The 16,677-nt window shown below is 43.5% G+C and overlaps 32 non-coding genes across 32 annotated transcripts; all 32 read right to left on the reverse strand.

The window, feature by feature from the left end:
* Positions 1-130: 130 nt before the first annotated feature.
* On the reverse strand, positions 131-249 carry LOC133425945 (5S ribosomal RNA). The gene has a single exon (XR_009771390.1). It is a non-coding gene; the product is annotated as a 5S ribosomal RNA (ribosomal RNA).
* Positions 250-466: 217 nt separating this feature from the next.
* On the reverse strand, positions 467-585 carry LOC133426026 (5S ribosomal RNA). The gene has a single exon (XR_009771467.1). It is a non-coding gene; the product is annotated as a 5S ribosomal RNA (ribosomal RNA).
* Positions 586-2,392: 1,807 nt separating this feature from the next.
* Positions 2,393-2,511, reverse strand: LOC133426099 (5S ribosomal RNA). The gene has a single exon (XR_009771536.1). It is a non-coding gene; the product is annotated as a 5S ribosomal RNA (ribosomal RNA).
* Positions 2,512-2,728: 217 nt separating this feature from the next.
* Positions 2,729-2,847, reverse strand: LOC133426027 (5S ribosomal RNA). Its single transcript, XR_009771468.1, has one exon. It is a non-coding gene; the product is annotated as a 5S ribosomal RNA (ribosomal RNA).
* Positions 2,848-3,046: 199 nt separating this feature from the next.
* On the reverse strand, positions 3,047-3,165 carry LOC133425623 (5S ribosomal RNA). The gene has a single exon (XR_009771095.1). It is a non-coding gene; the product is annotated as a 5S ribosomal RNA (ribosomal RNA).
* Positions 3,166-3,364: 199 nt separating this feature from the next.
* Positions 3,365-3,483, reverse strand: LOC133425667 (5S ribosomal RNA). The gene has a single exon (XR_009771139.1). It is a non-coding gene; the product is annotated as a 5S ribosomal RNA (ribosomal RNA).
* Positions 3,484-3,682: 199 nt separating this feature from the next.
* Positions 3,683-3,801, reverse strand: LOC133425925 (5S ribosomal RNA). Its single transcript, XR_009771371.1, has one exon. It is a non-coding gene; the product is annotated as a 5S ribosomal RNA (ribosomal RNA).
* A 216-nt stretch (positions 3,802-4,017) lies between these two features.
* LOC133425776 (5S ribosomal RNA) lies at positions 4,018-4,136 on the reverse strand. Its single transcript, XR_009771229.1, has one exon. It is a non-coding gene; the product is annotated as a 5S ribosomal RNA (ribosomal RNA).
* Positions 4,137-4,352: 216 nt separating this feature from the next.
* On the reverse strand, positions 4,353-4,471 carry LOC133425990 (5S ribosomal RNA). Its single transcript, XR_009771433.1, has one exon. It is a non-coding gene; the product is annotated as a 5S ribosomal RNA (ribosomal RNA).
* Positions 4,472-6,278: 1,807 nt separating this feature from the next.
* LOC133425946 (5S ribosomal RNA) lies at positions 6,279-6,397 on the reverse strand. The gene has a single exon (XR_009771391.1). It is a non-coding gene; the product is annotated as a 5S ribosomal RNA (ribosomal RNA).
* Positions 6,398-6,614: 217 nt separating this feature from the next.
* On the reverse strand, positions 6,615-6,733 carry LOC133426028 (5S ribosomal RNA). The gene has a single exon (XR_009771469.1). It is a non-coding gene; the product is annotated as a 5S ribosomal RNA (ribosomal RNA).
* Positions 6,734-6,933: 200 nt separating this feature from the next.
* On the reverse strand, positions 6,934-7,052 carry LOC133426154 (5S ribosomal RNA). The gene has a single exon (XR_009771588.1). It is a non-coding gene; the product is annotated as a 5S ribosomal RNA (ribosomal RNA).
* A 217-nt stretch (positions 7,053-7,269) lies between these two features.
* LOC133425559 (5S ribosomal RNA) lies at positions 7,270-7,388 on the reverse strand. The gene has a single exon (XR_009771033.1). It is a non-coding gene; the product is annotated as a 5S ribosomal RNA (ribosomal RNA).
* A 199-nt stretch (positions 7,389-7,587) lies between these two features.
* On the reverse strand, positions 7,588-7,706 carry LOC133425669 (5S ribosomal RNA). Its single transcript, XR_009771141.1, has one exon. It is a non-coding gene; the product is annotated as a 5S ribosomal RNA (ribosomal RNA).
* Positions 7,707-7,905: 199 nt separating this feature from the next.
* On the reverse strand, positions 7,906-8,024 carry LOC133425777 (5S ribosomal RNA). Its single transcript, XR_009771230.1, has one exon. It is a non-coding gene; the product is annotated as a 5S ribosomal RNA (ribosomal RNA).
* A 216-nt stretch (positions 8,025-8,240) lies between these two features.
* On the reverse strand, positions 8,241-8,359 carry LOC133425779 (5S ribosomal RNA). The gene has a single exon (XR_009771232.1). It is a non-coding gene; the product is annotated as a 5S ribosomal RNA (ribosomal RNA).
* A 216-nt stretch (positions 8,360-8,575) lies between these two features.
* On the reverse strand, positions 8,576-8,694 carry LOC133425991 (5S ribosomal RNA). The gene has a single exon (XR_009771434.1). It is a non-coding gene; the product is annotated as a 5S ribosomal RNA (ribosomal RNA).
* A 1,807-nt stretch (positions 8,695-10,501) lies between these two features.
* On the reverse strand, positions 10,502-10,620 carry LOC133426029 (5S ribosomal RNA). Its single transcript, XR_009771470.1, has one exon. It is a non-coding gene; the product is annotated as a 5S ribosomal RNA (ribosomal RNA).
* Positions 10,621-10,820: 200 nt separating this feature from the next.
* LOC133426155 (5S ribosomal RNA) lies at positions 10,821-10,939 on the reverse strand. The gene has a single exon (XR_009771589.1). It is a non-coding gene; the product is annotated as a 5S ribosomal RNA (ribosomal RNA).
* A 217-nt stretch (positions 10,940-11,156) lies between these two features.
* Positions 11,157-11,275, reverse strand: LOC133425560 (5S ribosomal RNA). The gene has a single exon (XR_009771034.1). It is a non-coding gene; the product is annotated as a 5S ribosomal RNA (ribosomal RNA).
* A 200-nt stretch (positions 11,276-11,475) lies between these two features.
* Positions 11,476-11,594, reverse strand: LOC133426186 (5S ribosomal RNA). The gene has a single exon (XR_009771618.1). It is a non-coding gene; the product is annotated as a 5S ribosomal RNA (ribosomal RNA).
* A 217-nt stretch (positions 11,595-11,811) lies between these two features.
* LOC133426030 (5S ribosomal RNA) lies at positions 11,812-11,930 on the reverse strand. Its single transcript, XR_009771471.1, has one exon. It is a non-coding gene; the product is annotated as a 5S ribosomal RNA (ribosomal RNA).
* A 199-nt stretch (positions 11,931-12,129) lies between these two features.
* On the reverse strand, positions 12,130-12,248 carry LOC133425624 (5S ribosomal RNA). Its single transcript, XR_009771096.1, has one exon. It is a non-coding gene; the product is annotated as a 5S ribosomal RNA (ribosomal RNA).
* Positions 12,249-12,447: 199 nt separating this feature from the next.
* On the reverse strand, positions 12,448-12,566 carry LOC133425670 (5S ribosomal RNA). The gene has a single exon (XR_009771142.1). It is a non-coding gene; the product is annotated as a 5S ribosomal RNA (ribosomal RNA).
* Positions 12,567-12,765: 199 nt separating this feature from the next.
* On the reverse strand, positions 12,766-12,884 carry LOC133425780 (5S ribosomal RNA). Its single transcript, XR_009771233.1, has one exon. It is a non-coding gene; the product is annotated as a 5S ribosomal RNA (ribosomal RNA).
* A 216-nt stretch (positions 12,885-13,100) lies between these two features.
* LOC133425781 (5S ribosomal RNA) lies at positions 13,101-13,219 on the reverse strand. Its single transcript, XR_009771234.1, has one exon. It is a non-coding gene; the product is annotated as a 5S ribosomal RNA (ribosomal RNA).
* Positions 13,220-13,435: 216 nt separating this feature from the next.
* LOC133425782 (5S ribosomal RNA) lies at positions 13,436-13,554 on the reverse strand. Its single transcript, XR_009771235.1, has one exon. It is a non-coding gene; the product is annotated as a 5S ribosomal RNA (ribosomal RNA).
* A 216-nt stretch (positions 13,555-13,770) lies between these two features.
* LOC133425815 (5S ribosomal RNA) lies at positions 13,771-13,889 on the reverse strand. The gene has a single exon (XR_009771266.1). It is a non-coding gene; the product is annotated as a 5S ribosomal RNA (ribosomal RNA).
* Positions 13,890-14,088: 199 nt separating this feature from the next.
* LOC133425897 (5S ribosomal RNA) lies at positions 14,089-14,207 on the reverse strand. The gene has a single exon (XR_009771344.1). It is a non-coding gene; the product is annotated as a 5S ribosomal RNA (ribosomal RNA).
* A 199-nt stretch (positions 14,208-14,406) lies between these two features.
* Positions 14,407-14,525, reverse strand: LOC133425898 (5S ribosomal RNA). The gene has a single exon (XR_009771345.1). It is a non-coding gene; the product is annotated as a 5S ribosomal RNA (ribosomal RNA).
* A 217-nt stretch (positions 14,526-14,742) lies between these two features.
* LOC133425699 (5S ribosomal RNA) lies at positions 14,743-14,861 on the reverse strand. Its single transcript, XR_009771172.1, has one exon. It is a non-coding gene; the product is annotated as a 5S ribosomal RNA (ribosomal RNA).
* Positions 14,862-15,060: 199 nt separating this feature from the next.
* LOC133426109 (5S ribosomal RNA) lies at positions 15,061-15,179 on the reverse strand. Its single transcript, XR_009771545.1, has one exon. It is a non-coding gene; the product is annotated as a 5S ribosomal RNA (ribosomal RNA).
* Between the last annotated feature and the right edge of the window lie 1,498 nt (positions 15,180-16,677).

Below are 16,677 nucleotides of genomic sequence, written 5' to 3' on the forward strand. Positions count from 1 at the left end.
TTGGTTTTATTTGTTTGGAATTAAAGTGCCTTAACCATGTGCAAAACACTTTAGGACGTGAGCTGTCGCTGTTACCACGTTGAAATATGTGTGGGTAGATTAAGCGAGAGCGTTCTCTGCTGGTTGAAAAAGCTTACAGCACCTGGTATTCCCAGGCGGTCTCCCATCCAAGTACTAACCAGGCCCGACCCTGCTTAGCTTCCGAGATCAGACGAGATCAGGCGCATCCAGGCTGGTATGGCCGTAAGCAGAATCTGCTGCTTGAAATACCTCTTATATGGAGTTGAAGATAAGTCATAGAATATAAGTCATTGATTTCTTGGTGATAAGAATTTAGAAGCGCTTATTTGTTGGAGTTAAAGTGCCTTAACCATGTGCAAAACACTTTAAGACATGAGCTGTCGCTGTTACAACGTTGAAATTTGTGTGGGTAGATTAAGCGAGAGCGCTCTCTGCTGGTTGAAAATGCTTACAGCACCTGGTATTCCCAGGCGGTCTCCCATCCAAGTACTAACCAGGCCTGACCCTGCTTAGCTTCCGAGATCAGATGAGATCGGGCGCATCCAGGCTGGTATGGCCGTAAGCAGAAGCTGCAGCTTGAAATACCTCTGATATGGAGTTGAAGATAAGTCATAGAATATAAGTCATTGATTTGTTGGTTTTATTTGTTGGAGTTAAAGTGCCTTAACCATGTGCAAAACCCTTTAGGACGTGAGCTGTCGCTGTTACCACGTTGAAATATGTGTGGGTAGATTAAGCGAGAGCGCTCTCTGCTGGTTGAAAAAGCTTACAGCACCTGATATTCCACGGCGGTCTCCCATCCAAGTACTAAACAGGCCCGACCCTGCTTAGCTTCCGAGATCAGGGGCCTGTACTACGAAGCGGGATTTGGGGTTAGCGAGGTAACTTCAGGTTTAACCCTGGGTTTTCAGGACTACGACGGTGGTTCACTTCTTATCGGGGCACATCGCCATGGTAACTTATGCTGAACCGCTAACCTGCTCCGGAGCAGGTTATGTTCGAGATACAGATCGCCGGGTGTAAAAGCACCGCCCACTGACCAATCAGCTCTCTTGGAAAATGGCATGCCCTTTCGAAGAGAATCCAGTGGAGCTTGGTGCGCGGATCGTGAGAGGATCCCTCCGAACAGAACGCGTATTCAGGGCCACCAAAACCCCTTTGCTTTCCCTGTATGAACGATCCAAAAAAATCAAAAAAAAAGGAAAAAAGGAAAAAAAGAAAAAAGAGGTGGAGGAGAAAATAAAAAATAAATCAATCAATGAATAAATAAAACAAATCATCACCCAAAATCCGATGTACAGTCAATCCAAAACTAATACCAATTAAATAAATAAATCAAGAAGAAATCAAAAAGAAGATGCATTTGTAAGGGGATAGCAAAAAAGGGATTTTCAATTTCGTCCCTCGAACATTCTGAGAAGTCACTTTAAAATACTAAACACCCCCCTCCTGAAAAAATAAAAAATAAAATAAAATAAATAAAAAAACCCAATTCTTTGGTATCGCATCAGCACAAGTTATCGGTCAACAACAATAGTTATAGAACCAATATATACAGGACTGTCTCAGAAAATTAGAATATTGTGATTTTCTGTAATGCAAACACAAAAACAAAAAAATGTCATACATTCTGGATTCATTACAAATCAACTGAAATATTGCAAGCCTTTTATTATTTTAATATTGCTGATCATGGTTTACAGTTTAAGATTAAGATTCCCAGAATATTCAAATATATGTTTATATCCCTATGAATTTACACATTTATACAGTCAGCGATCTTTTGCCAGCTGTCTTTCCTGCATTTTGCAGCTGCAACTGTGTTGCTTTTTGCCTGTATTATATGCCTATACTCATCATATTTCCGTAAAATTATAGTTTGCTCTTCGCTACTGAAATAAGCGGCTCTGACAGCGGACTTCTCCATGCTTGCGATTGGTCATGCGCTGAAAACACCGCCCCTTTTATGTGCACGCGCTCATATCCAGATTGGAGAAACCTGGGTTGATATACCGAGTTGATAACCACTGTCGTGTGACCGCTTAGCGTGATTGCAATTGTCCCGCTTAGTGAATCTGGATAAGGAAAAGATATCCTGGATATGTTGAACTTGCTTCGTAGTACAGGCCCCAGACGAGATCGGGTGCATCCAGGCTGGTATGGCCGTAAGCAGAAGCAGCAGCTTGAAATACCTCTTATATGGAGTTGAAGATAAGTCATAGAATATAAGTCATTTATTTGTTGGTTTTATTTGTTTGGAATTAAAGTGCCTTAACCATGTGCAAAACACTTTAGGACGTGAGCTGTCGCTGTTACCACGTTGAAATATGTGTGGGTAGATTAAGCGAGAGCGTTCTCTGCTGGTTGAAAAAGCTTACAGCACCTGGTATTCCCAGGCGGTCTCCCATCCAAGTACTAACCAGGCCCGACCCTGCTTAGCTTCCGAGATCAGACGAGATCAGGCGCATCCAGGCTGGTATGGCCGTTAGCAGAATCTGCTGCTTGAAATACCTCTTATATGGAGTTGAAGATAAGTCATAGAATATAAGTCATTGATTTCTTGGTGATAAGAATTTAGAAGCGCTTATTTGTTGGAGTTAAAGTGCCTTAACCATGTGCAAAACACTTTAAGACATGAGCTGTCGCTGTTACAACGTTGAAATTTGTGTGGGTAGATTAAGCGAGAGCGCTCTCTGCTGGTTGAAAATGCTTACAGCACCTGGTATTCCCAGGCGGTCTCCCATCCAAGTACTAACCAGGCCTGACCCTGCTTAGCTTCCGAGATCAGATGAGATCGGGCGCATCCAGGCTGGTATGGCCGTAAGCAGAAGCTGCAGCTTGAAATACCTCTGATATGGAGTTGAAGATAAGTCATAGAATATAAGTCATTGATTTGTTGGTTTTATTTGTTGGAGTTAAAGTGCCTCAACCATGTGCAAAACACTTTAGGACATGAGCTGTCGCTGTTACCACGTTGAAATATGTGTGGGTAGATTAAGCGTGAGCGCTCTCTGCTGGTTGAAAAAGCTTACAGCACCTGGTATTCCCAGGCGGTCTCCCATCCAAGTACTAACAAGGCCTGACCCTGCTTAGCTTCCGAGATCAGACGAGATCGGGCGCATTCAGGCTGGTATGGCCGTAAGCAGAAGCTGCAGCTTGAAATACCTATTATATGGAGTTGAAGATAAGTCATAGAATATAAGTCATTGATTTGTTGGTTTTATTTGTTGGAGTTAAAGTGCCTTAACCATGTGCAAAACACTTTAGGACGTGAGCTGTCGCTGTTACCACGTTGAAATATGTGTGGCTAGATTAAGCAAGACCGTTCTCTGCTGGTTGAAAAAGCTTACAGCACCTGGTATTCCCAGTCGGTCTCCCATCCAAGTACTAACCAGGCCCGACCCTGCTTAGCTTCCGAGATCAGACTAGATCGGGCTCATCCAGGCTGGTATGGCCGTAAGCAGAAGCTGCAGCTTGAAATACCTCTGATATGGAGTTGAAGATAAGTCATAGAATATAAGTCATTGATCTGTTGGTTTTATTTGTTGGAGTTAAAGTGCCTTAACCATGTGCAAAACACTTTAGGACGTGAGCTGTCGCTCTTACCACGTTGAAATATGTGTGGGTAGATTAAGCGAGAGCGCTCTCTGCTGGTTGAAAAAGCTTACAGCACCTGGTATTCCCAGGCGGTCTCCCATCCAAGTACTAACCAGGCCCGACCCTGCTTAGCTTCCGAGATCAGACGAGATCGGGCACATCCAGGCTGGTATGGCCGTAAGCTGAAGCTGCAGCTTGAAATACTTCTTATATGGAGTTGAAGATAAGTATATAATACAAGTCATTGATTTGTTGGTGATAATAATTTAGAAGCGCTTATTTGTTGGAGTTAAAGTGCCTTAACCATGTGCAAAACACTTTAGGACGTGAGCTGTCGCTCTTACCACGTTGAAATATGTGTGGGTAGATTAAGCGAGAGCGCTCTCTGCTGGTTGAAAAAGCTTACAGCACCTGGTATTCCCAGGCGGTCTCCCATCCAAGTACTAACCAGGCCCGACCCTGCTTAGCTTCCGAGATCAGACGAGATCGGGCGCATCCAGGCTGGTATGGCCGTAAGCTGAAGCTGCAGCTTGAAATACTTCTTATATGGAGTTGAAGATAAGTATATAATACAAGTCATTGATTTGTTGGTGATAATAATTTAGAAGCGCTTATTTGTTGGAGTTAAAGTGCCTTAACCATGTGAAAAACACTTTAGGACGTGAGCTGTCGCTGTTACCACGTTGAAATATGTGTGGGTAGATTAAGCGAGAGCGCTCTCTGCTGGTTGAAAAAGCTTACAGCACCTGGTATTCCCAGGCGGTCTCCCATCCAAGTACTAACCAGGCCCGACCCTGCTTAGCTTCCGAGATCAGACGAGATCGGGCGCATCCAGGCTGATATGGCTGTAAGCAGAAGCTGCAGCTTGAAATACCTCTTATATGGAGTTGAAGATAAGTCATAGCATATAAGTCATTGATTTGTTGGTTTTATTTGTTGGAGTTAAAGTGCCTTAACCATGTGCAAAACCCTTTAGGACGTGAGCTGTCGCTGTTACCACGTTGAAATATGTGTGGGTAGATTAAGCGAGAGCGCTCTCTGCTGGTTGAAAAAGCTTACAGCACCTGATATTCCACGGCGGTCTCCCATCCAAGTACTAAACAGGCCCGACCCTGCTTAGCTTCCGAGATCAGGGGCCTGTACTACGAAGCGGGATTTGGGGTTAGCGAGGTAACTTCAGGTTTAACCCTGGGTTTTCAGGACTACGACGGTGGTTCACTTCTTATCGGGGCACATCGCCATGGTAACTTATGCTGAACCGCTAACCTGCTCCGGAGCAGGTTATGTTCGAGATACAGATCGCCGGGTGTAAAAGCACCGCCCACTGACCAATCAGCTCTCTTGGAAAATGGCATGCCCTTTCGAAGAGAATCCAGTGGAGCTTGGTGCGCGGATCGTGAGAGGATCCCTCCGAACAGAACGCGTATTCAGGGCCACCAAAACCCCTTTGCTTTCCCTGTATGAACGATCCAAAAAAATCAAAAAAAAAGGAAAAAAGGAAAAAAAGAAAAAAGAGGTGGAGGAGAAAATAAAAAATAAATCAATCAATGAATAAATAAAACAAATCATCACCCAAAATCCGATGTACAGTCAATCCAAAACTAATACCAATTAAATAAATAAATCAAGAAGAAATCAAAAAGAAGATGCATTTGTAAGGGGATAGCAAAAAAGGGATTTTCAATTTCGTCCCTCGAACATTCTGAGAAGTCACTTTAAAATACTAAACACCCCCCTCCTGAAAAAATAAAAAATAAAATAAAATAAATAAAAAAACCCAATTCTTTGGTATCGCATCAGCACAAGTTATCGGTCAACAACAATAGTTATAGAACCAATATATACAGGACTGTCTCAGAAAATTAGAATATTGTGATTTTCTGTAATGCAAACACAAAAACAAAAAAATGTCATACATTCTGGATTCATTACAAATCAACTGAAATATTGCAAGCCTTTTATTATTTTAATATTGCTGATCATGGTTTACAGTTTAAGATTAAGATTCCCAGAATATTCAAATATATGTTTATATCCCTATGAATTTACACATTTATACAGTCAGCGATCTTTTGCCAGCTGTCTTTCCTGCATTTTGCAGCTGCAACTGTGTTGCTTTTTGCCTGTATTATATGCCTATACTCATCATATTTCCGTAAAATTATAGTTTGCTCTTCGCTACTGAAATAAGCGGCTCTGACAGCGGACTTCTCCATGCTTGCGATTGGTCATGCGCTGAAAACACCGCCCCTTTTATGTGCACGCGCTCATATCCAGATTGGAGAAACCTGGGTTGATATACCGAGTTGATAACCACTGTCGTGTGACCGCTTAGCGTGATTGCAATTGTCCCGCTTAGTGAATCTGGATAAGGAAAAGATATCCTGGATATGTTGAACTTGCTTCGTAGTACAGGCCCCAGACGAGATCGGGTGCATCCAGGCTGGTATGGCCGTAAGCAGAAGCAGCAGCTTGAAATACCTCTTATATGGAGTTGAAGATAAGTCATAGAATATAAGTCATTTATTTGTTGGTTTTATTTGTTTGGAATTAAAGTGCCTTAACCATGTGCAAAACACTTTAGGACGTGAGCTGTCGCTGTTACCACGTTGAAATATGTGTGGGTAGATTAAGCGAGAGCGTTCTCTGCTGGTTGAAAAAGCTTACAGCACCTGGTATTCCCAGGCGGTCTCCCATCCAAGTACTAACCAGGCCCGACCCTGCTTAGCTTCCGAGATCAGACGAGATCAGGCGCATCCAGGCTGGTATGGCCGTAAGCAGAATCTGCTGCTTGAAATACCTCTTATATGGAGTTGAAGATAAGTCATAGAATATAAGTCATTGATTTCTTGGTGATAAGAATTTAGAAGCGCTTATTTGTTGGAGTTAAAGTGCCTTAACCATGTGCAAAACACTTTAGGACATGAGCTGTCGCTGTTACCACGTTGAAATTTGTGTGGGTAGATTAAGCGAGAGCGCTCTCTGCTGGTTGAAAATGCTTACAGCACCTGGTATTCCCAGGCGGTCTCCCATCCAAGTACTAACCAGGCCTGACCCTGCTTAGCTTCCGAGATCAGATGAGATCGGGCGCATCCAGGCTGGTATGGCCGTAAGCAGAAGCTGCAGCTTGAAATACCTCTGATATGGAGTTGAAGATAAGTCATAGAATATAAGTCATTGATTTTTTTGGTTTTATTTGTTGGAGTTAAAGTGCCTCAACCATGTGCAAAACACTTTAGGACGTGAGCTGTCGCTGTTACCACGTTGAAATATGTGTGGGTAGATTAAGCGTGAGCGCTCTCTGCTGGTTGAAAAAGCTTACAGCACCTGGTATTCCCAGGCGGTCTCCCATCCAAGTACTAACAAGGCCCGACCCTGCTTAGCTTCCGAGATCAGACGAGATCGGGCGCATCCAGGCTGGTATGGCCGTAAGCAGAAGCTGCTGCTTGAAATACCTCTTATATGGAGTTGAAGATAAGTCATATAATATAAGTCATTGATTTGTTGGTGATAATAATTTAGAAGCACTTATTTGTTGGAGTTAAAGTGCCTTAACCATGTGAAAAACACTTTTGGACGTGAGCTGTCGCTGTTACCACGTTGAAATATGTGTGGGTAGATTAAGCGAGAGCGCTCTCTGCTGGTTGAAAATGCTTACAGCACCTGGTATTCCCAGGCGGTCTCCCATCCAACTACTAACTAGGCCCGACCCTGCTTAGCTTCCGAGATCAGACGAGATCGGGCGCATCCAGGCTGGTATGGCCGTAAGCAGAAGCTGCAGCTTGAAATACCTCTGATATGGAGTTGAAGATAAGTCATAGAATATAAGTCATTGATTTGTTGGTTTTATTTGTTGGAGTTAAAGTGCCTTAACCATGTGCAAAACACTTTAGGACGTGAGCTGTCGCTGTTACCACGTTGAAATATGTGTGGCTAGATTAAGCAAGACCGTTCTCTGCTGGTTGAAAAAGCTTACAGCACCTGGTATTCCCAGTCGGTCTCCCATCCAAGTACTAACCAGGCCCGACCCTGCTTAGCTTCCGAGATCAGACTAGATCGGGCTCATCCAGGCTGGTATGGCCGTAAGCAGAAGCTGCAGCTTGAAATACCTCTGATATGGAGTTGAAGATAAGTCATAGAATATAAGTCATTGATCTGTTGGTTTTATTTGTTGGAGTTAAAGTGCCTTAACCATGTGCAAAACACTTTAGGACGTGAGCTGTCGCTCTTACCACGTTGAAATATGTGTGGGTAGATTAAGCGAGAGCGCTCTCTGCTGGTTGAAAAAGCTTACAGCACCTGGTATTCCCAGGCGGTCTCCCATCCAAGTACTAACCAGGCCCGACCCTGCTTAGCTTCCGAGATCAGACGAGATCGGGCGCATCCAGGCTGGTATGGCCGTAAGCTGAAGCTGCAGCTTGAAATACTTCTTATATGGAGTTGAAGATAAGTATATAATACAAGTCATTGATTTGTTGGTGATAATAATTTAGAAGCGCTTATTTGTTGGAGTTAAAGTGCCTTAACCATGTGCAAAACACTTTAGGACGTGAGCTGTCGCTCTTACCACGTTGAAATATGTGTGGGTAGATTAAGCGAGAGCGCTCTCTGCTGGTTGAAAAAGCTTACAGCACCTGGTATTCCCAGGCGGTCTCCCATCCAAGTACTAACCAGGCCCGACCCTGCTTAGCTTCCGAGATCAGACGAGATCGGGCGCATCCAGGCTGGTATGGCCGTAAGCTGAAGCTGCAGCTTGAAATACTTCTTATATGGAGTTGAAGATAAGTATATAATACAAGTCATTGATTTGTTGGTGATAATAATTTAGAAGCGCTTATTTGTTGGAGTTAAAGTGCCTTAACCATGTGAAAAACACTTTAGGACGTGAGCTGTCGCTGTTACCACGTTGAAATATGTGTGGGTAGATTAAGCGAGAGCGCTCTCTGCTGGTTGAAAAAGCTTACAGCACCTGGTATTCCCAGGCGGTCTCCCATCCAAGTACTAACCAGGCCCGACCCTGCTTAGCTTCCGAGATCAGACGAGATCGGGCGCATCCAGGCTGATATGGCTGTAAGCAGAAGCTGCAGCTTGAAATACCTCTTATATGGAGTTGAAGATAAGTCATAGCATATAAGTCATTGATTTGTTGGTTTTATTTGTTGGAGTTAAAGTGCCTTAACCATGTGCAAAACCCTTTAGGACGTGAGCTGTCGCTGTTACCACGTTGAAATATGTGTGGGTAGATTAAGCGAGAGCGCTCTCTGCTGGTTGAAAAAGCTTACAGCACCTGATATTCCACGGCGGTCTCCCATCCAAGTACTAAACAGGCCCGACCCTGCTTAGCTTCCGAGATCAGGGGCCTGTACTACGAAGCGGGATTTGGGGTTAGCGAGGTAACTTCAGGTTTAACCCTGGGTTTTCAGGACTACGACGGTGGTTCACTTCTTATCGGGGCACATCGCCATGGTAACTTATGCTGAACCGCTAACCTGCTCCGGAGCAGGTTATGTTCGAGATACAGATCGCCGGGTGTAAAAGCACCGCCCACTGACCAATCAGCTCTCTTGGAAAATGGCATGCCCTTTCGAAGAGAATCCAGTGGAGCTTGGTGCGCGGATCGTGAGAGGATCCCTCCGAACAGAACGCGTATTCAGGGCCACCAAAACCCCTTTGCTTTCCCTGTATGAACGATCCAAAAAAATCAAAAAAAAAGGAAAAAAGGAAAAAAAGAAAAAAGAGGTGGAGGAGAAAATAAAAAATAAATCAATCAATGAATAAATAAAACAAATCATCACCCAAAATCCGATGTACAGTCAATCCAAAACTAATACCAATTAAATAAATAAATCAAGAAGAAATCAAAAAGAAGATGCATTTGTAAGGGGATAGCAAAAAAGGGATTTTCAATTTCGTCCCTCGAACATTCTGAGAAGTCACTTTAAAATACTAAACACCCCCCTCCTGAAAAAATAAAAAATAAAATAAAATAAATAAAAAAACCCAATTCTTTGGTATCGCATCAGCACAAGTTATCGGTCAACAACAATAGTTATAGAACCAATATATACAGGACTGTCTCAGAAAATTAGAATATTGTGATTTTCTGTAATGCAAACACAAAAACAAAAAAATGTCATACATTCTGGATTCATTACAAATCAACTGAAATATTGCAAGCCTTTTATTATTTTAATATTGCTGATCATGGTTTACAGTTTAAGATTAAGATTCCCAGAATATTCAAATATATGTTTATATCCCTATGAATTTACACATTTATACAGTCAGCGATCTTTTGCCAGCTGTCTTTCCTGCATTTTGCAGCTGCAACTGTGTTGCTTTTTGCCTGTATTATATGCCTATACTCATCATATTTCCGTAAAATTATAGTTTGCTCTTCGCTACTGAAATAAGCGGCTCTGACAGCGGACTTCTCCATGCTTGCGATTGGTCATGCGCTGAAAACACCGCCCCTTTTATGTGCACGCGCTCATATCCAGATTGGAGAAACCTGGGTTGATATACCGAGTTGATAACCACTGTCGTGTGACCGCTTAGCGTGATTGCAATTGTCCCGCTTAGTGAATCTGGATAAGGAAAAGATATCCTGGATATGTTGAACTTGCTTCGTAGTACAGGCCCCAGACGAGATCGGGTGCATCCAGGCTGGTATGGCCGTAAGCAGAAGCAGCAGCTTGAAATACCTCTTATATGGAGTTGAAGATAAGTCATAGAATATAAGTCATTTATTTGTTGGTTTTATTTGTTTGGAATTAAAGTGCCTTAACCATGTGCAAAACACTTTAGGACATGAGCTGTCGCTGTTACCACGTTGAAATTTGTGTGGGTAGATTAAGCGAGAGCGCTCTCTGCTGGTTGAAAATGCTTACAGCACCTGGTATTCCCAGGCGGTCTCCCATCCAAGTACTAACCAGGCCTGACCCTGCTTAGCTTCCGAGATCAGATGAGATCGGGCGCATCCAGGCTGGTATGGCCGTAAGCAGAAGCTGCAGCTTGAAATACCTCTGATATGGAGTTGAAGATAAGTCATAGAATATAAGTCATTGATTTTTTTGGTTTTATTTGTTGGAGTTAAAGTGCCTCAACCATGTGCAAAACACTTTAGGACGTGAGCTGTCGCTGTTACCACGTTGAAATATGTGTGGGTAGATTAAGCGTGAGCGCTCTCTGCTGGTTGAAAAAGCTTACAGCACCTGGTATTCCCAGGCGGTCTCCCATCCAAGTACTAACAAGGCCCGACCCTGCTTAGCTTCCGAGATCAGACGAGATCGGGCGCATCCAGGCTGGTATGGCCGTAAGCAGAAGCTGCTGCTTGAAATACCTCTTATATGGAGTTGAAGATAAGTCATATAATATAAGTCATTGATTTGTTGGTGATAATAATTTAGAAGCACTTATTTGTTGGAGTTAAAGTGCCTTAACCATGTGAAAAACACTTTTGGACGTGAGCTGTCGCTGTTACCACGTTGAAATATGTGTGGGTAGATTAAGCGAGAGCGCTCTCTGCTGGTTGAAAATGCTTACAGCACCTGGTATTCCCAGGCGGTCTCCCATCCAACTACTAACTAGGCCCGACCCTGCTTAGCTTCCGAGATCAGACGAGATCGGGCGCATCCAGGCTGGTATGGCCGTAAGCAGAAGCAGCAGCTTGAAATACCTCTTATATGGAGTTGAAGATAAGTCATAGAATATAAGTCATTTATTTGTTGGTTTTATTTGTTTGGAATTAAAGTGCCTTAACCATGTGCAAAACACTTTAGGACGTGAGCTGTCGCTGTTACCACGTTGAAATATGTGTGGGTAGATTAAGCAAGAGCGTTCTCTGCTGGTTGAAAAAGCTTACAGCACCTGGTATTCCCAGGCGGTCTCCCATCCAAGTACTAACCAGGCCCGACCCTGCTTAGCTTCCGAGATCAGACGAGATCAGGCGCATCCAGGCTGGTATGGTCGTAAGCAGAATCTGCTGCTTGAAATACCTCTTATATGGAGTTGAAGATAAGTCATAGAATATAAGTCATTGATTTCTTGGTGATAAGAATTTAGAAGCGCTTATTTGTTGGAGTTAAAGTGCCTTAACCATGTGCAAAACACTTTAGGACATGAGCTGTCGCTGTTACCACGTTGAAATTTGTGTGGGTAGATTAAGCGAGAGCGCTCTCTGCTGGTTGAAAATGCTTACAGCACCTGGTATTCCCAGGCGGTCTCCCATCCAAGTACTAACCAGGCCTGACCCTGCTTAGCTTCCGAGATCAGATGAGATCGGGCGCATCCAGGCTGGTATGGCCGTAAGCAGAAGCTGCAGCTTGAAATACCTCTGATATGGAGTTGAAGATAAGTCATAGAATATAAGTCATTGATTTGTTGGTTTTATTTGTTGGAGTTAAAGTGCCTCAACCATGTGCAAAACACTTTAGGACGTGAGCTGTCGCTGTTACCACGTTGAAATATGTGTGGGTAGATTAAGCGTGAGCGCTCTCTGCTGGTTGAAAAAGCTTACAGCACCTGGTATTCCCAGGCGGTCTCCCATCCAAGTACTAACAAGGCCTGACCCTGCTTAGCTTCCGAGATCAGACGAGATCGGGCGCATTCAGGCTGGTATGGCCGTAAGCAGAAGCTGCAGCTTGAAATACCTATTATATGGAGTTGAAGATAAGTCATAGAATATAAGTCATTGATTTGTTGGTTTTATTTGTTGGAGTTAAAGTGCCTTAACCATGTGCAAAACACTTTAGGACGTGAGCTGTCGCTGTTACCACGTTGAAATATGTGTGGCTAGATTAAGCAAGACCGTTCTCTGCTGGTTGAAAAAGCTTACAGCACCTGGTATTCCCAGTCGGTCTCCCATCCAAGTACTAACCAGGCCCGACCCTGCTTAGCTTCCGAGATCAGACTAGATCGGGCTCATCCAGGCTGGTATGGCCGTAAGCAGAAGCTGCAGCTTGAAATACCTCTGATATGGAGTTGAAGATAAGTCATAGAATATAAGTCATTGATCTGTTGGTTTTATTTGTTGGAGTTAAAGTGCCTTAACCATGTGCAAAACACTTTAGGACGTGAGCTGTCGCTCTTACCACGTTGAAATATGTGTGGGTAGATTAAGCGAGAGCGCTCTCTGCTGGTTGAAAAAGCTTACAGCACCTGGTATTCCCAGGCGGTCTCCCATCCAAGTACTAACCAGGCCCGACCCTGCTTAGCTTCCGAGATCAGACGAGATCGGGCGCATCCAGGCTGGTATGGCCGTAAGCTGAAGCTGCAGCTTGAAATACTTCTTATATGGAGTTGAAGATAAGTATATAATACAAGTCATTGATTTGTTGGTGATAATAATTTAGAAGCGCTTATTTGTTGGAGTTAAAGTGCCTTAACCATGTGCAAAACACTTTAGGACGTGAGCTGTCGCTCTTACCACGTTGAAATATGTGTGGGTAGATTAAGCGAGAGCGCTCTCTGCTGGTTGAAAAAGCTTACAGCACCTGGTATTCCCAGGCGGTCTCCCATCCAAGTACTAACCAGGCCCGACCCTGCTTAGCTTCCGAGATCAGACGAGATCGGGCGCATCCAGGCTGGTATGGCCGTAAGCAGAAGCTGCAGCTTGAAATACTTCTTATATGGAGTTGAAGATAAGTATATAATACAAGTCATTGATTTGTTGGTGATAATAATTTAGAAGCGCTTATTTGTTGGAGTTAAAGTGCCTTAACCATGTGAAAAACACTTTAGGACGTGAGCTGTCGCTGTTACCACGTTGAAATATGTGTGGGTAGATTAAGCGAGAGCGCTCTCTGCTGGTTGAAAAAGCTTACAGCACCTGGTATTCCCAGGCGGTCTCCCATCCAAGTACTAACCAGGCCCGACCCTGCTTAGCTTCCGAGATCAGACGAGATCGGGCGCATCCAGGCTGGTATGGCCGTAAGCAGAAGCTGCAGCTTGAAATACTTCTTATATGGAGTTGAAGATAAGTATATAATACAAGTCATTGATTTGTTGGTGATAATAATTTAGAAGCGCTTATTTGTTGGAGTTAAAGTGCCTTAACCATGTGAAAAACACTTTAGGACGTGAGCTGTCGCTGTTACCACGTTGAAATATGTGTGGGTAGATTAAGCGAGAGCGCTCTCTGCTGGTTGAAAAAGCTTACAGCACCTGGTATTCCCAGGCGGTCTCCCATCCAAGTACTAACCAGGCCCGACCCTGCTTAGCTTCCGAGATCAGACGAGATCGGGCGCATCCAGGCTGGTATGGCTGTAAGCAGAAGCTGCAGCTTGAAATACCTCTTATATGGAGTTGAAGATAAGTCATAGCATATAAGTCATTGATTTGTTGGTTTTATTTGTTGGAGTTAAAGTGCCTTAACCATGTGCAAAACCCTTTAGGACGTGAGCTGTCGCTGTTACCACGTTGAAATATGTGTGGGTAGATTAAGCGAGAGCGCTCTCTGCTGGTTGAAAAAGCTTACAGCACCTGATATTCCCAGGCGGTCTCCCATCCAAGTACTAACCAGGCCCGACCCTGCTTAGCTTCCGAGATCAGACGAGATCGGGCGCATCCAGGCTGGTATGGCCGTAAGCTGAAGCTGCAGCTTGAAATACCTCTTATATGGAGTTGAAGATAAGTCATAGAATATAAGTCATTGATTTGTTGGTTTTATTTGTTGGAGTTAAAGTGCCTTAACCATGTGCAAAACACTTTAGGACGTGAGCTGTCGCTGTTACCACGTTGAAATATGTGTGGGTAGATTAAGCGAGAGCGCTCTCTGCTGGTTGAAAAAGCTTACAGCACCTGATATTCCCAGGCGGTCTCCCATCCAAGTACTAACCAGGCCCGACCCTGCTTAGCTTCCGAGATCAGACGAGATCGGGCGCATCCAGGCTGGTATGGCCGTAAGCTGAAGCTGCAGCTTGAAATACCTCTTATATGGAGTTGAAGATAAGTCATATAATACAAGTCATTGATTTGTTGGTGATAATAATTTAGAAGCGCTTATTTGTTGGAGTTAAAGTGCCTTAACCATGTGAAAAACACTTTTGGACGTGAGCTGTCGCTGTTACCACGTTGAAATATGCGTGGGTAGATTAAGCGAGAGCGCTCTCTGCTGGTTGAAAAAGCTTACAGCACCTGGTATTCCCAGGCTGTCTCCCATCCAAGTACTAACCAGGCCCGACCCTGCTTAGCTTCCGAGATCAGACGAGATCGGGCGCATCCATGCTGGTAGGGCCGTAAGCAGAAGCTGCAGCTTGAAATACCTCTTATATGGAGTTGAAGATAAGTCATAGAATATAAGTCATTGATTTGTTGGTTTTATTTGTTGGAGTTAAAGTGCCTTAACCATGTGCAAAACACTTTTGGACGTGAGCTGTCGCTCTTACCACGTTGAAATATGTGTGGGTAGATTAAGCGAGAGCGCTCTCTGCTTGTTGATAAAGCTTACAGCACCTGGTATTCCCAGGCGGTCTCCCATCCAGGTACTAACCAGGCCCTACCCTGCTTAGCTTCCGAGATCAGACGAGATCGGGCGCATCCAGGCTGGTATGGCCATACGCTGAAGCTGCAGCTTGAAATACTTCTTATATGGAGTTGAAGATAAGTCATATAATATAAGTCATTGATTTGTTGGTGATAATAATTTAGAAGCACTTATTTGTTGGAGTTAAATTGCCTTAACCATGTGCAAAACACTTTAGGACATGAGCTGTCGCTGTTACCACGTTGAAATATGTGTGGGTAGATTAAGCGAGAGCGCTCTCTGCTGGTTGAAAAAGCTTACAGCACCTGGTATTCCCAGGCGGTCTCCCATCCAAGTACTAAACAGGCCCGACCCTGCTTAGCTTCCGAGATCAGGGGCCTGTACTACGAAGCGGGATTTGGGGTTAGCGAGGTAACTTCAGGTTTAACCCTGGGTTTTCAGGACTACGACGGTGGTTCACTTCTTATCGGGGCACATCGCCATGGTAACTTATGCTGAACCGCTAACCTGCTCCGGAGCAGGTTATGTTCCAGATACAGATCGCCGGGTGTAAAAGCACCGCCCACTGACCAATCAGCTCTCTTGGAAAATGGCATGCCCTTTCGAAGAGAATCCAGTGGAGCTTGGTGCGCGGATCGTGAGAGGATCCCTCCAAACAGAACGCGTATTCAGGGCCACCAAAACCCCTTTGCTTTCCCTGTATGAACGATCCAAAAAAATCAAAAAAAAAGGAAAAAAGGAAAAAAAGAAAAAAGAGGTGGAGGAGAAAATAAAAAATAAATCAATCAATGAATAAATAAAACAAATCATCACCCAAAATCCGATGTACAGTCAATCCAAAACTAATACCAATTAAATAAATAAATCAAGAAGAAATCAAAAAGAAGATGCATTTGTAAGGGGATAGCAAAAAAGGGATTTTCAATTTCGTCCCTCGAACATTCTGAGAAGTCACTTTAAAATACTAAACACCCCCCTCCTGAAAAAATAAAAAATAAAATAAAATAAATAAAAAAACCCAATTCTTTGGTATCGCATCAGCACAAGTTATCGGTCAACAACAATAGTTATAGAACCAATATATACAGGACTGTCTCAGAAAATTAGAATATTGTGATTTTCTGTAATGCAAACACAAAAACAAAAAAATGTCATACATTCTGGATTCATTACAAATCAACTGAAATATTGCAAGCCTTTTATTATTTTAATATTGCTGATCATGGTTTACAGTTTAAGATTAAGATTCCCAGAATATTCAAATATATGTTTATATCCCTATGAATTTACACATTTATACAGTCAGCGATCTTTTGCCAGCTGTCTTTCCTGCATTTTGCAGCTGCAACTGTGTTGCTTTTTGCCTGTATTATATGCCTATACTCATCATATTTCCGTAAAATTATAGTTTGCTCTTCGCTACTGAAATAAGCGGCTCTGACAGCGGACTTCTCCATGCTTGCGATTGGTCATGCGCTGAAAACACCGCCCCTTTTATGTGCACGCGCTCATATCCAGATTGGAGAAACCTGGGTTGATATACCGAGTTGATAACCACTGTCGTGTGACCGCTT

This window comes from Cololabis saira, unplaced genomic scaffold (assembly GCF_033807715.1).
Source record: "Cololabis saira isolate AMF1-May2022 unplaced genomic scaffold, fColSai1.1 scf025, whole genome shotgun sequence".
Lineage (NCBI taxonomy): Eukaryota > Metazoa > Chordata > Actinopteri > Beloniformes > Belonidae > Cololabis > Cololabis saira.